At 38.6% G+C, this 15,947-nt stretch overlaps 1 non-coding gene across 1 annotated transcript; it reads left to right on the top strand.

Moving 5' to 3' along the window:
* The first annotated feature begins 241 nt into the window (after nt 1-241).
* On the top strand, nt 242-313 carry TRNAH-GUG (transfer RNA histidin (anticodon GUG)). The gene has a single exon. It is a non-coding gene; the product is annotated as a tRNA-His (tRNA).
* The last annotated feature ends 15,634 nt before the right edge of the window (nt 314-15,947 follow it).

Below are 15,947 nucleotides of genomic sequence, written 5' to 3'. Positions count from 1 at the left end.
ATGAGTTGGAACTCACTTGAGTGGTATTGTATGTATGAGCAGAAATATTGAAAGCTGTCGATAGATGGCGAGACAATATTGTGCCAACTACTGTTTCTATTTTTGTGAATAGTCGCACGCCTCAGTACTTCGGAAAAAATGTCCAAAATAAAAACTGGTCTCACTACTGTGAACAGGATATCCTGCAAGGAATTGCGACAAGAGAATGAACTGAAGAAATTATAGAAACCAAGCATCAACAGCCGTGATCGTCTAGTGGTTAGGACATTGCGTTGTGGCCGCAATAACCCAGGTTCAAATCCTGGTCACGGCATTTTATTTTTTCCCTTTCTCTCTGAAGTCCTTTTTCGATTTTCTGAAATTACCATACAGTAACCTAAAAGAGATGTCATGTAATTAAAATTAATATTCAAATTAAAGAAAAGGAATAAAAAACTAAACGAAGCAAAATTCGAAGTATAAAAAACGAAGAAAATTGTAAAGTGGAATAGGTCATCTGTCAAAGTTTCATATACTGAGTAGTTCTTCATGATGAAGTATTAATGGTGCAAAACATACTCATTTATTGTTTGAAATTAAAATTGTCTGTTAAAACAGTCTCTTTAATTGCCTACTGCACCACTAACTATTGAAAACATGACCAGATGTCTATTATGGTAAGATGCTTTGACAATGAAAAATATAATTTTTTATTTGTAAAGTTTATTATTCATAATTTCGTACATTGAACAAAAATTAGTTAGTTGAGTCAACCACAATTATGTGATTGTAGAATTTAATTTCATTTCACCTTCTGAAAAGCGTATAATTTTCTTTGACAATAACATGACGAAATCGTAATCTGTTTTGGTTATTATTGGTTATTGGTTATGTTAAGGTATGAAATCCAAAGGAACAGCAAGTAAAAAAGGTAAATACATACACACTCACACTCAAATGCACGCACGCAAGCACGTTGAACGATGAAAATATTTCAATAAAATCCTTCCAGCCTGATTTAACCTGCTTACCTACGGATGTATGGAAGTACCAAGCGAATAATCGAAATAGGTCTTCATGCATGCTGCAAAACAAACGGGAATCAATTCTCACTTTCCATCCTCTGTTTTTCAAATTATTTCCAACGTTATGAATGAAGATATGTTCAATCTTGGTTTCTTGATTTTATATGGTATTTAAAAAAAAAAAAATGAATTTTTTGAGGGGCAGAAATTGAACATTTTCAATTTTCTTGGTATTGTCTTGGAAAATGTCCCATCAAACTTGTGCGCGCATGTGTTTGTGTGTGCTTGTTGCAGTTGCAACTGCTACAGATTTTTCCGCACGGGATGATATTTAAACAGTTAAAAGATATAATATTTAAATTTAATAATAATAATAATAATTAATTATTAACCTCCATGGAGTCGAAAGACACATCGCGGGAGGTCCCGCTGTGTGTAAATATAATACGTACAAATAAAAATTTACTTTTCTAATAAATTTTACTATTTTAGATGACTCAAAAACCGTTTTAAAATAACTGTAAATTTTATATATATCGTTATCATTACACTAGTTGAACGTAGTGATTGAATTTGGATTATTCTGCTGATTCTGAATTATGGTGAGCCACTGATCAGAGTTTTGGATCAGAATTCGTTCAGCGCAAAGTAAAGTTTTGGTTTTTAATGCAACTTTCCCAGGGCCTCTTCTGTTACATGTCGTGTGACTGTCAGTAGTCTTCTGCCTCTACAAGGAGATTTCGACTGCCGGTCTACACGTGGTGGAAAGAAGGAACAAGGCAGGTCCTGAATCACACAGCCCCCATTAAATCATGGGTTGATTTAATTTAAATCATTGCTGCTATTTCGCGCTTTTTTTCCAACGCTCGGTTGCTGGCAGTCCTTTGCGGCTGCTGGATTATCTCTTTGCGAGTAGACCATTGATTGGGTCCACGGGACTTTTATGCGGACTTAAGGACCCGCGCTCTTAAACAGTGTTATTTCATCTCATTTTCTCATAATGAGTGAAGTGGATGCTGACGCCCTGGCTGAGTCACTTGACAGAGGGCTGGCCATAAACATACTTAAAAAGATTCTTAAAAAAATTGAAATTAAATTTTACTCTATGTCGGGGGACGACAAAGAGGGTGACAACAATGCTCCAACAGAAGAAAGGCTGGTTTTGGTGATCTCCGCCCCCTCTGATTTCACAGAGGTCCGAGCGCGCGAAAAGCGAAAAAAAACACGGCCTCTGAACCACCAAAAGTGGATGGAGAAGAAGATGGCCCAGTTTCGGATCCCTCTGCCTCCCCTAGAGAGAAGGTATCTCCGATCATACTCCGCGAAAAACAAAAATGGATGTCTCTTAGGGCCACCATGTACAATCTACAGATCTCTTATATCATCGCCAAAAATGTCACCGACGGCATTAAGATTTAGCCCACCACAGTGATGGACTACAGAAAACTGACAGGCGAAATGAATGCCAGAGGCATTTAGTATCACACTTTTGCGCTCGGCTCAGAGAAAAGTCTGAAGGTGGTGCTCAGAGGAGTGTCTGAAGAAGTGGCTGCTGATCTACGCCATCAGGATCTGCCACACATCAAGGCCAGAAGAATGCCCAAAAAAAGACAAGACTCCGATGCCACTAGTATTAGTTGAGATCCATCAATCTTATAAACAAATTTATGACCTGACGTCAATCTGTGGACTTAAAATCAGCTCAGAACCCTTAAGGAAAAGGACTTCAACAGGTCAGTGCCACAGGTGTCAAAATTTGGCCACACTCAGAAAATGACTAAGGCTGAGTTTAAATGTCTAAAATGCAGGAATATCTATACAAAATCGAAAACCACCCCGGCTAAATCTGTCAACTGCAGTGGCCCGCACACACACACACACAGCCAACTACAGAGGATGTATTCAAAACCCAAAAAATAGAAGATTCGGAGACAGACAGACACTCTTCCTCCCCCAGTAGATCCACGCCAGAGGCATCAGCTCCACAGCCTCTCAATGACCAGCCAAAATTGTCAGAAGCCCATCTTCCGCAGTCAGAGTCCTTTAAAAAAACAACTCAACAACGACAGACAAGGACATATGCGGATGTAGTCCGTTCTAAACGGATAACTCATGAACAGTATCAGCCAGTACCCTGATAGCTATTATCAACTCTTCTCTGGCAAATATGCTACTAGACTTCAACAGATCCAACCCTACACCATCTTCTACTAAAAGATTCCTAAAGGATACACAAACCATCCTCACAGCGAACATTCATGAACAGAAATAAACTAAATCCAGACTCTGTGCAGATTATAGCATGGAATGCGAATGGCCTCAGAAATAAGGTCTTGGATCTCGAAAAGTTCACCCAAAGACATCATCCAGGTGTAGGTTTGATAAGTGAAACGCATATTAGACCATCGGACAACCCGGTGGAAAATCAGAGGGATATCATCTGTACGGAACTTACATGTTAACCCCGGCACTGCCATTTTCATCAAAAATATCCATTAATCTTGTTATATGTGTAGAGGTTCTCACGAGCTCGGCTGGCGGACTAAAAATCTATGCAGCATACAATCCTCCATTAAAATCATTACTCTCCTCGGATTTGGATGCCATCCTGGGCATCAGAAGCCTATCATCATTGCCAGTGACTTAAATGCCAAGCTTCCCGCCTAAAACAGTCGAACTACCAATAGGAATGACCATATACTTGCTAAGTCTACAGGATCCAACAATGCGATTGTGGCAGGTCCCACTGAACCTACCCATCATAATATGTAGGACACTGCATGTCTTAGATATAGTCATACTGCAGAATATGAGACTCCAGCACAGTTTAATGACATTAAATGATCTTTTATCTGACCATAATCCAATACTGCTGCGGTTGGGAAACTAAGAAAAACTCTTCCCCCCCCCCACTCATTCATATCATGGGGAAAGTTGTCCAAAGTATTCACGAAATATATAGGTCCTGTTCCTCTTATAAAATACAAAGAAGAAATTGAAACAGCTGTTAACATATTAACATAGCTCTTACAGCAGTCAATACTTCCACAACTACACTCAGGCCCAACCACTTGCCAGAAGATATGAACCTGATCAAGGAGAAAAATAAAGCTAGAAAAAGGTTTCACAATACCCGCGCACCACAAGACAAACGAATCATGAATAGTCTCAATTCTACAGTGAGAGATGCCCTTAAAGCACAAAGCAGTCAACGTTGGGAAGAAAGATTGACTTCTATCTCTCCTGGAATTCCCTGTGAAATCTAACAAGAAAGATCAAAAACAATTTTCTTTCCCCTCTTCAAACAGATCTGGACATCATCCACACCGATGAAGATAAACCCGAAGCAACAGCAGAAAACTTAGACAAGCAGAGTAAACCCTCATGAACATGTAGACTTCACATTTACAAGATACATGGACATGTCAGATGTTCATTAAAATCTTCTGTAACCTGCTCCATGATATAATCAAGAAATTAAAAAAACAAAAAGGCTCGTGGACTGGATGGTATCACCAACAAGGTGATTAAGCTGCTGTCTCGTATAGCTATTGTACATCTGACCAACATAATTCCATCCTCCGTTTCAAACATTTCTCTTCCTGTTGGAAGGTGGCGGATATAATTTCAACCCATAAGACTGGAAAAGACCCGCACCTGTCTCAAATTTATCGACCAATCAGCCTCATCTCAAATTTGGATAAAATCGCAGAAAAAGTTATTCTTATCAGATTCCAAGCCTCCGTACACAAGTTAAACATTTCTCCTAAAGAACAGATCGGATTTCGTCAATTCCGCACTACCATCCAACAGATACATAGACTAGTCGAATACATCTCCATTGGATACAATTGGCATCAATGCACTGGTGCTGTTTTCCTTGAGATTACAAGTGCATTTGATAAAATTTGCCATTTCGGATTGCAGCATAAACTGATCTCAACTGAAATACAATTGGAAATGGTTCACCTAATTACATCATACCTTTTCGACAGGCGTATGCAAATCAAGATCAGCGGTACAGTATCAGCACAGAAACGTATCGTGACTGGAGTCCCACAAGGATCTTATTAGTTCCGATTCTGTTTTTCATTATACATGTCTGATATTCCACACAATCCATTGTCAACTATCATGGTCCTCTACGCGGATGAGACAGAAAAGTTTTCTTGCCATCAAAAACTGCAAGAAAACCTACTACAGATAGAAAAATGGTTCTCCAAATGGAGACTGCAAGTAAATCCCCAGAAGAGCATAGCCATGCTATTCACCAGAAGATCGATGGTTCCTAAAGGGGACATCTTCCTGTTTCACACAAAAATCCCGTGGCAAACAGAAGTCAAACACCTTGGTGTACTACTGGACAGAAGGCTAACTTTCAGCTGCCATACCAAGGCTCTCTGTGCAAAGGCATCAAAAGCCATTGCTCAACTCTATACTCTAATCAACAGGAACAGCAAACTAAACATCAGAATCAAACTACTTATCTACAAACAGTTGGTTTTCGTCCTGTACTCTCTTACGCTTTTCCGGCTTGGAGCCATACCGCTGATACTAATATTCTCAAGTTACAACGAGTGCAAAACAAATATCTACCTACAGTACCGTCTACAGGGTGTAGCATAGAGGCAGCCTGCCTCAGAGTGCGGCTTAATAAGGGAGCTCGTTCAGCCATATTGCGGTAGTCGTCGTCACTACGCTAACAATTCCTGTTAGAGTAGAGGAATTGTTAGCGTAGCAAGTGTGGAAAGAAGTTTTTCCAAGCTTAAACTGATTAAAAATTATTTGCAAACAGCAATGACCCAAGAAGGATTGGTTGGTTTAGCAACTATATCGATAGAGGTGGACACAGCTTATAATTTAAATTTAGAAGAATTTAAATTTAGAAGAGCTTCTAAACAGTTTTATTGTACGATATCCACGTAGAGCAAACATTTAATTCATATTATTATGTAATCGTTTTGCATTATTGTTTCTCTTGTAATAAAAACAAAATAGCAATTGGAGATTTTCTTATATTTTTGTTTTATAATCCATCAGGGGTGATATTGAATTGTTTGCCTCAGGGCACGATCTAATCTGGCGACGACCCTGTCTGATCCTAAACGCTCCATGATTCGTAAGAAATGTGCAACTCCATCGGGACGCAAATGTCCGCTATATTTAGAGTTTCCTGCAAACTACAGCCAACAAAGTTCTTTTCAAAAGCATTTGCACATCCCAACAAATTGGTTTAACTAGCAGCAAATTACGAAGCAACGGATTACTTCAAACAAAAAAGACCAAAAGCCATCTTAAACTCCAACTCTGATTGAGCCAATTGTTCGCCCTGAGCGAACAATTGGCTCATAAATTTTTCCATTCACTGTTTCCCTATCAGATAGCGGGAGTATGAAAAGCATTTTGCTTCACCCTTTACTCCAGAAATGTTAATCGTTAGTTGAACGTTGTATTACCGGTATTAAACTGTATTCCGTAACGTGTGTAGTATCATTGAAATTCAAGTTTCGTACATCAAATATTTGATAAAATATCATAGTCTATTAATTAGAGTATATGATAATGATTAAAAAATTATTTGTTCCTGATACATTTAGTAAAGACCTTAAAAACATTTACGTATCTCTGAGGATGTTGTCTAAATTTCATAGGTTATCCTCGATGGATATACGTTAACTTTGAGGGATTCTTTGATACATAAAATTCTCACTATTTGAATCAAATCATGAACATAATGTTAAAACAGTTGAGAAGCATTCGTATCCTTATATTTATTTATATAGCGTCTATTTCTATAGAAATGGTTCTAGGTTCGATTCCAGTACCCAGCTAGGCCTTTCTTTGACTGGTTCGCGATTTAGTCAATCGTTATCACAGAAAAATAAAACTTTGAGGTTAAACGGCCGAATTTCCGTGAGGAAATTCTGCCGTTTAACCTCAAAGTTAAAAAAAAATTAACCGTAAAATTCACACCATATGCAACATAATATTTTAGGATTTAGGATGGCGACACTTGTTCTGCGTAATCTCTTCTCTGAAAGTCTTAAGTCTTTGAGAGCTTAGAATTCAATTATCAAGAGATGGATAACGTGTAGAGACCAACTATGAACAGATGTTCCAAAATGTTACGTGGAACTAAAGGGGGACGTCTGTCAACTCTCACGTGAATGAAAAGAATTAGAGGATGTATTTTTAATTTTTCTATATAATAAAGTTGAAAAAATTAAAACATGTACTGCATTTTGAAGTAAATACATATGGATGTAGGGAAAAACAGTTTCATTTAAAGATGACTGAAATATCAAAGAAAAATTTAAATTCGAAATCATGAATTAAATTAACTCGCTGCAGTAAGATATTAGATAGGTGAAAAAAAACATCACTGTCGAGTCACTCAATAAAAGGCTAGCACTCACTTTTATTAAAAAGCTTCTCAAAAAGTTTGAACGGGATTGGTCCGGCTACTTAAACTTATATTCTTCACCTGAAGTCGACGTTGAGGAAAATGAAGACTCTCCTCAAATGGAGGAAAAACTCAATCTAGTTGTCTCTACCTCTAATCCTTTTGATCAAGGAGAAATCCATGCTCGTAAGAAAAGAAAAACTCTCGCTGCTGAGCCAACAAATGATGTTGGTATGGACGAGGATGTTCCCATTTCAGATCCCTCTGCCTCCTCCAATGAAAAAGTGCCACCGATTATCCTAAGGGCCCGCAGAGATGGACAACACTAAGAACCATCATGGCTAACTTACAAATAAGTTATAGATCTGCTAAAAATGTAGACGAAGGCATAAAAATTCAGCCCACCACGGTGGCTGATTATAGAAATCTTACAAAGGAACTGGACGCAAGAGGAACACAGTATCACACATTTTCACTTGGCTCCGAAAAAAAATCTGAAAGTGGTCATACGAGGAGTCTCCGAGGATATTGACACGGATGAAATAGTTACTGACCTTAACTTACAGGATGTACCTCCCATAAAGGTCACTAGAATGTTTAGATCAAAGAAGAAACCTATGCCTTTAGTCTTAGTAGAAATTCACGACATTTACAAAGACATTTATAATCTAAAATCAATATGTGGACTCAAAATAACCCCAGAACCATTGAGAAAGAAAGCATCTTCTGGGCAGTGCCACACATGCCAAAAATTTGGCCATACCTAGAAGCTATGCAAAGCTCAGTTCAGATGCATAAAATGCGGCGAGAATCACCCCACCAACACCTGCGCCAAGCCAAAATCCACCCCGGCTAAGTGCGCTAATTGTGGGGGTCCTCCCCTGCTAATTATAGAGGGTGTATACATCACGCCAAAAACAGATGGGACGATCAAAATCATCAATCTACCTCATCATCTAGTGCGAGATTTCCTGAAGCTCAGGCTCCTCAGTCCTCCAAGAGTGAGATCATGACAACAGGTGCTCGCCCATCATTAACTGAGCCCCTTAAGAAAATGAATCTTCAACATCAAGCGAGAACATATGCTGATGTGGTCCGCTCCAAACAGATAGTACAAACCCAGAACCTGAATAATCCACATTCAAATCTATCAGCTATTATCACCTCTTCTCTTGCAAACATGCTGCAGGATTTCAGCAACTCATATCCTCACTAAGTTACAAAAATATTCTTACAGCAAACCTAATCCATATTATCTGCACTCTCTGATGAATAGGGAAAAAATCGCCCCAAATTATCTTAGGATTATTGCTTGGAATGCCAACGGTATCAAAAATAAACTGTTAGAAATCCAGGAATTCAATAATAGATACAACCCAGATATATTTCTAATCAAGGAAACTCACCTGAGGCCTGCTGACACCCTAAAAATCAGAGGGTATTAGATTTACAGAAACGACAGACTTGGGTATAGAGGTGGAGGTACAGCCACCCTTATCAAAAACTATATCAATCATCATTCAATAACCAACCCTACTACCACCAACCTCGAAATCGCAGGAATTAATGTCCTCACAAACTCAATTGGAAACCTTAAAATATTTTCTGCATACAACCCTCCATTAAAGACATTATTGACCTCAGATCTGGATGCCATTCTTGAAGTAAAAGGACCGGTCGTCATATATGTCGTCTGGAGACTTCAATGCAAAACATCCTGCTTGGCACAGTAAATCTACCAATAAAAATGGTCGCATTCTTTCTAGCTACACAGGATCAAACTATGCTGAATCCTGGATATAGCTATCCTGCAAAACATTAAACTACAGTACAGCCTTAAATTACTAAACGAGCTGTCGTCGGATCACAAGCCAATACTACTGCAATTGGGAGAACAAGAATGCCTGTCCCCTCCCTCTCATTCAGGCATATCGTGGGAGAGATTGTCTAAAGCACTTAAGGATCAAATTGGACCCGTCCCTCACATATGCACACCAGAAGATGTGGAATCTGCAGTGACTAGTCTCATCTAACAGATTAAGTCCGCGATAACGGTTGCAACCATCCACAAACCTGTTTCCAAGCCTGGTCGTTTGCCTGAGGATATTATGGATCTGATCAGAGAGAAGAACAGAGCTAGGAAGAGATTTCGTAACACTCGCGCTCCTCAGGACAAGACAGTGCTTAATAGATTGAATGGAGCAGTAAGCGATGAACTTAAAACTTATAGAAACCAAGTATGAGACAAAAAGTTGGCCGCTATATCACCCACTGATCACTCTATCTGGGGGTAACTGAGAAACATCAAAAATAAAAACAGATCCCCCCCCCCCCCCATAATCTCAAACCAGGGCCTGGTCCACACAGATGCAGATAAGGCAGAGGCCATACTAAAGAATCTTGAGGAGCAGTGCAAACCTTCTTATAACAAATTAGATTTCAATCACTTGTACAAAATCCACAGACAGGTCAGGCATGCCTTAAATCTCCCAGATACCAGTGCTGCCCATATTGCACCTGCATCACCTGTTGATTTATATGATATTATTAAAAAACTTAAGAACAACAAAGCTCCTGGACCAGACGGCATCTCAAACAGGGTGATCAAGCTGCTGCCTCGAAAAGCTGTAGTGCACCTGACCACTATAATAAATGCAATCTTAAGACTTCACTATTTTCCTTCCACCTGGAAACTGGCTGATGTAATTCCTGTACATAAGCCAGGCAAAGACCCACACTTACCACAAAATTATCGTCCAATCAGTCTCATCTCCAATCTGGGTAAGGTTGCGGAGAAGGTCATCCTCTCACGACTCAAAACCTCAGTAAATGACCTAAATATCCTCCCTAAAGAACAGTTTGGTTTTCGGCAACACCATAGTACTACCCAGCAAATCCACTGAATTGTCGAATACATCACCACCAGTTACAACTGGCCCCAGTGCACAGGAGCTGTTTTTCTAGACCTATCCAAAGCATTTGACAAAATCTGGCATTTTGGACTCCTGCACAAACATATCTCAGCCGGTACCTCACTAAAAATGGCTCATCTAATCCATTCATATCTTCCGAATACATCAATGCAAGTTAAAATCAACGGTTCTGCATCGTCCCAGCGCCATATCTTTGCTGGAGTGCCGCAGGGATCTCTACTGGCTCCATTGCTGTTTTCTGTATACATGTCAGACATCCCACACAATCCGATGACTTCCATTTTGGCCCTGTATGCGGTTGATACGGTAATACTAACCAGATCTCTCAGACTCCATTTCATTACCAGAAAGCTTCAAGAAAACCTTCTAAAGCTGGAAGGTTGGTTCTCCAAGTGGAGATTGGAAGTCAACCCCCTGAAAAGCTCAGCCGTTCTTTTCTCAAAAAGGCCAATATCTCCTGCAGGAGATGTGTTACTATTCAATACTAAAATTCCCTGACAGACAGAAACAAATTACTTGAGTGTAATTCTCGACAAAAAGCTATCTTTCAACACATCAAGTCTGCGTGTGCAAAAGCATCTAAAGCCATAGCTCAGATCTATCCGCTAATTAATAGAAATAGCAAGCTCAGCAACAGAATCAAATTGCAACTATACCAGATGACGATTCCTCCTATAATCACCTCTGCCTCTCCAGCCTGGAGCCACACCTCTAATACTAACATTATCAAGATACAGCGAGTGCAGAACAAGTGCTTGAGAATGATACTGAACGCCCCGTGGTATGTTAGAAACAACCAACTCCATAGAGACACAAATATTCCCTATATTTTCTCTTTTCTACAATCCTTAGCATCGAAATTTTTCCTAAAAACGTCCACACATCCCAATGATTTGGTTCAGCAAGCTGCAGCAATCGAGGCAACGGACATATTCAAATACAGAAGACCAAAAGATATATTAGCCCCCTATAACGATGCATAATCTCCATGCCCATTCAGGGCGAGCAAACTGCTCGTAAATTTTACCCTCACTGTAACCACTACAGATAGCGGGGAATATGAAAAGCATTTTGCTTCACCCCTAAAGACATAAATGTCAATTGTCAATTGTAAGATGTTATAATTATTGATGTTAGATTGAAGAATATTCCCTGACTTCGACGGTAGCAACGTACTGTGTTTAATCATTTTGAATATCACGCAATACATTACAGGATAATCTCCAATTTCAGTTTTATCTGAAGGAAAAAAAAACCGGAAAAATTCTTGAGAGGTTTAAATTTTGCTTGTAGGAAATAATGTGTATTGAACTCGTCCTAGATTGAGTGAAGTGAGTGCAGATATGAGTGGTAAGTAGCAATCAGTATTTAGGCACATTCAATTTCCTGTTCCTCTTCTTTCGATTCTATGAGAACTAGGAAAATATTAAAAATATAGGTATCCCTTGCTTAACGCGGCGAAATTAATTGCGGCAATCCCTTGATATACGCGGAAAGAGTTTTGATTAACGCGCCTTTAACCCAGCAGAGCTCGCAGCTGATCTGACAAACACATGCAAAATGTTTAATATAAATATTCTTACACAATTCAGTGTATAGCTTGGAGGTCATGAGTAGCTGTGTATTCATATGTTACGAGGGATATTCCGCACTGTTTTTTTGCTGTCAGTTTGGTCTAACACATGTTATATAAAGGGCTTGTTATATTATTATTATTATTATTATTATCTGAGACCTCCAGGGAGTCATGGACTCATCGAGGGAGGCTGTAAATTACCCAAACCAGCTATCACACCTACCCTTGAATTTATTCACACTAGATGCACTCACTACACATAAGGGCAAATTATTCCACTCACTCACAGCTGTCTGGGACAGCTGTGAGTGAATGGAATATGAGTAAACCTAGCTCTTAACCCTTTCTTGACTGAGAACAACCTTAACTTCCATGGATACCCCCGTGTTCTCTCCCCGCCTTCCATATAACGAAAAATTTCATCACTTGAAATGCTATAACACCCATTCAAAAGTTTATAGGCCTCTATCACACACCCCTCTTTCTCCTGTTAACCAGAGTCTGTAATCCACATAATCGTAATCTGTCTTCATAATCTAAATCCCATAATCCGGATATAATCTTTGTAACTCTTTTTTGCACCCTTTCCACAGCTTCTTTATCTCCTTGGAACCCGGGAGACCAAATCTGTGCACAGTCATCCAAGTGTAGTGTTATCAAAGCCTTATAAAGAGGCAAAATTACTTCTTTATCCATACATGTCAAAGTTCGCTTCAACATACCAATTATCATCTTAGTTGTATTTGCAACGTTTGCTATGTGACCTTTGAACTTTAAATTCTTATCCATCAATACGCCAAGATCCCTTGCCTCTTCAGTTTCTTGTAGATTAATCCCGCTAATATAATATGCCGCTGGAACTCTAATCACACCAAAGTGCATAACTTTACACTTACTAACATTAAACTGACAGCCATTTTCGTTAGCCCAGATTTCCGGTATATTCAAATCATTTTGTAATTGCTGAATGTCAGCAGCATCCCTGATTGCCCTGCCTATCTTCGCATCATCAGCAAACAATTGCAAATCTAATGATAGACCCTGCTTGATGTCATTAATGTATAGATTGAACAATAATGGCCCAAGGACTGAACTCTGAGGTACACCACCAGTTACCTTAAATCTGGCAGATTTAAGCTCACTGTATACCACTTTTTAATATCTGTCTGTCAACCATCCTCTGATCCAAGTCAATAGATTATGTTTTAGTCCCATATTTTCCAGTTTACACAACAGCCTATTGTGTGGTATCCTATCAAATGCCTTAGAAAAATCCAACATTATCATAGTGTATCCATTCCCTTTATCCAACTCGGCCGTAATATTGTTATAAAATATGAGCAAATTGCTAAAACATGACCTTCCTTTAGTAAACCCATGCCGTTCCCTGCATAGTATAGAATGCTTGTCTACCCATTTCTGTATGCGAGTTCTTTCCAACTTCTCTAAAATCTTCACTATCACACCACAGATACTAATAGGTCGGTAGTTAGACACATCAGTTTTTGCATCACTCTTGTGCAATAGAACTATCATACATTCCTTCCATTCCTGTGGTATCATTCCTGAGCTGAGAGTCAAGTTATACAAATGTGTGAAAGGCCTAGCCAATTCAGCTGAACATTCCTTTAACAAACGGGCAAACATTCCGTCTGTCCCTATTGATAAATTCTTATCCAGGTTATGCAAGAGCTCTTCAACCTCATTTTCATGAACCCGCAACTCTTCATCTAACGTAGCAGTAGCACCATGCACCATGCTACATACACCTGGTTGATATATCTTAGCAAAGTGAGCACTCATTAACTGAACAATCTCCTTAGCTTCCGCCAACTGCATTCAATAAAGTTATTCTTCCACATTCATTCTTTCTTTTGCTTGAGACATAACGATAAAATTCTTTTGGATTGCTTTTAGCTTTTTGACAGTAAATTGTATCTGAAAGATACCGCGATCTCTGATGTCAGTATAGTATGATTTAGATTTTTTTTTTTTTTTTAATTCTTTGTTCAATAATTTCTAGATGGTAACTGAAAATAAATAAACCTTCATGTATTACAAAAATAGAAAGCCAAATAGGCTTGTTTATCATACATGTTCTCTAGGACAGTGCTTCCAAAACATACGGATGCCAAGGTCCCCTTTGAAAAAATTAAAATATTTCACAGCCCCCATCGAAAAAAAAAATCGTAATACAGAAATATATTATTATAATATTTATTGTATTTATATTCAAGATTTTGGGTTTGTAATATTTTTTGGGTTTCATTACCTTTGAAATGAAACTTATCTGAATAAGCATATATTTACTATTTTATATTTTATTTTTATTTTTTCATAACTAAATGTCGGAATTTGGTAGGCAGTCTTGGTTCTGTCTTTAGTCATCATCGATCATTAAATTCACGGCTAATAATGATTAGAAATGCTCCGCGAATGTGCAGAAGACAACTAACCCCATCTAGTGACCGTAACCCATAACTTCTATTATTGTCTCAACTTTTGTTTTTGATTTTTCTAAATTACAGCAGGTTAAAAAATCCTGTTAATTCTTCAGTGTTAAAGATAAATAAAATAAAATAAAAATATACACCCTCCCACCTCCTTCTCTCGCTTTCTTTATCTTGATGCATTTTCCAATTAAATGCATTCATACCAAGAAAATTACAAAAAAAAAAAAATAATAATAATAATAAAATAAAAAAAAATAAATAAAATCAGTTAGCAATATCATAAATTTCTAGTTTGATAATTCATAGTTTCATTTTTTTAATATCTCAATTATAATATGTTTGAAAAAATAATAAATAATGAAATTATACATATATTTTTTAAATATTTATATAATTAAAATGTTTTAGGCAATTTGCAGTATACAGTATTTAAAAATATATATACATATATCCATTCTGGCATAAATAATTTTACGATTTTTGTAGATGAATTTGGACGCGGACGACGATGGACGTGTTCACTAGATAGCTGCGCTTCTTTAGGTTATTCTATTCTACTATCGGAGGTGTTTCGTGATTCTTGCATTGAACTGGCTAACCTAGCTTAAATTCCTACTGTTTTCCCTCCTCTACACGAAATGTACGAGGTCAATGGCCGCGTAGGCCCCACCCGCGAAGAGGACCAGTGGTGGATATTTGGATTTTAGGGAGGTAGGATATTTGTGCTGAGACAAGTATGGTCACGGCATCCTCCCACACAACACTTAAACATTTCCTTCTGTTAGTATACTCCCTTAGTCTACAGGATATCCACCAGCAATATCATGCGGGATTTTAATTTGTAAGAAGTTGCGCCGGCATCTTCATGAGCGAGGAGGAAGACGACACTTACATAAATTTGCTCAACAAAGGGCGGACGCCCAGCATTCTCCAAAAGATTCTAAGGAAATTTGAACACTAGTGACTGGGCATCCTTAATTTCTACTCCATGCCAGAAGAAGTTGAGGAGGGCGAAGACACTGCGCATATGGAGGAGAAGCTGGATTTGGTGGTATCCACTCCTCCAGACTTTGAAGAAGTCCGTGAGCGCAAGAAGCACAAGACAACAACCATGGAGCCACCCAAGGACAACGGAAATGGATGAAGATAGCACCATCAATGATTCCTCTGCCTCTTCCAATGAGAAGGTACCCCCGATCATTCTCCGTGTAAAGCGCAGATGGACGTTCTTAAGGACCACCATGTCCGATCTGCAAATATCATATAAAACAGCCAAAAATGTGGACGACGGCATAAAGATTCGGCCCGCTGTTGTAATGGATTACAGAAGATTGCCCAAAGAGTTATACTCAAACGGTGCAAAATATCACACCTCCCTCAACTCGGAGAAGACCAGAATGTGGTGTTCTTCGAAGTGTTTCTAAGGACATATCTACAGATGAAATCGCTGCTGATCTCCGATATCAAGTCCTACATCCATCAAGGTCAGCTTGATCGAAATCCATCAGGCCTAAAAAAACATCTATGACTTGACATCGATCTGTGTACTTAAGATCAGTTCTGAAACTCTGAGGAAAA

The sequence above is a fragment of the Typopeltis vanoorti genome, chromosome 8 (genome assembly GCF_054136105.1).
Source record: "Typopeltis vanoorti isolate ZY-2024b chromosome 8, IOZ_Tvanoo_1.0, whole genome shotgun sequence".
NCBI classification, from domain to species: domain Eukaryota; kingdom Metazoa; phylum Arthropoda; class Arachnida; order Uropygi; family Thelyphonidae; genus Typopeltis; species Typopeltis vanoorti.
This window is presented reverse-complemented; position numbering and strand designations above follow the sequence as displayed.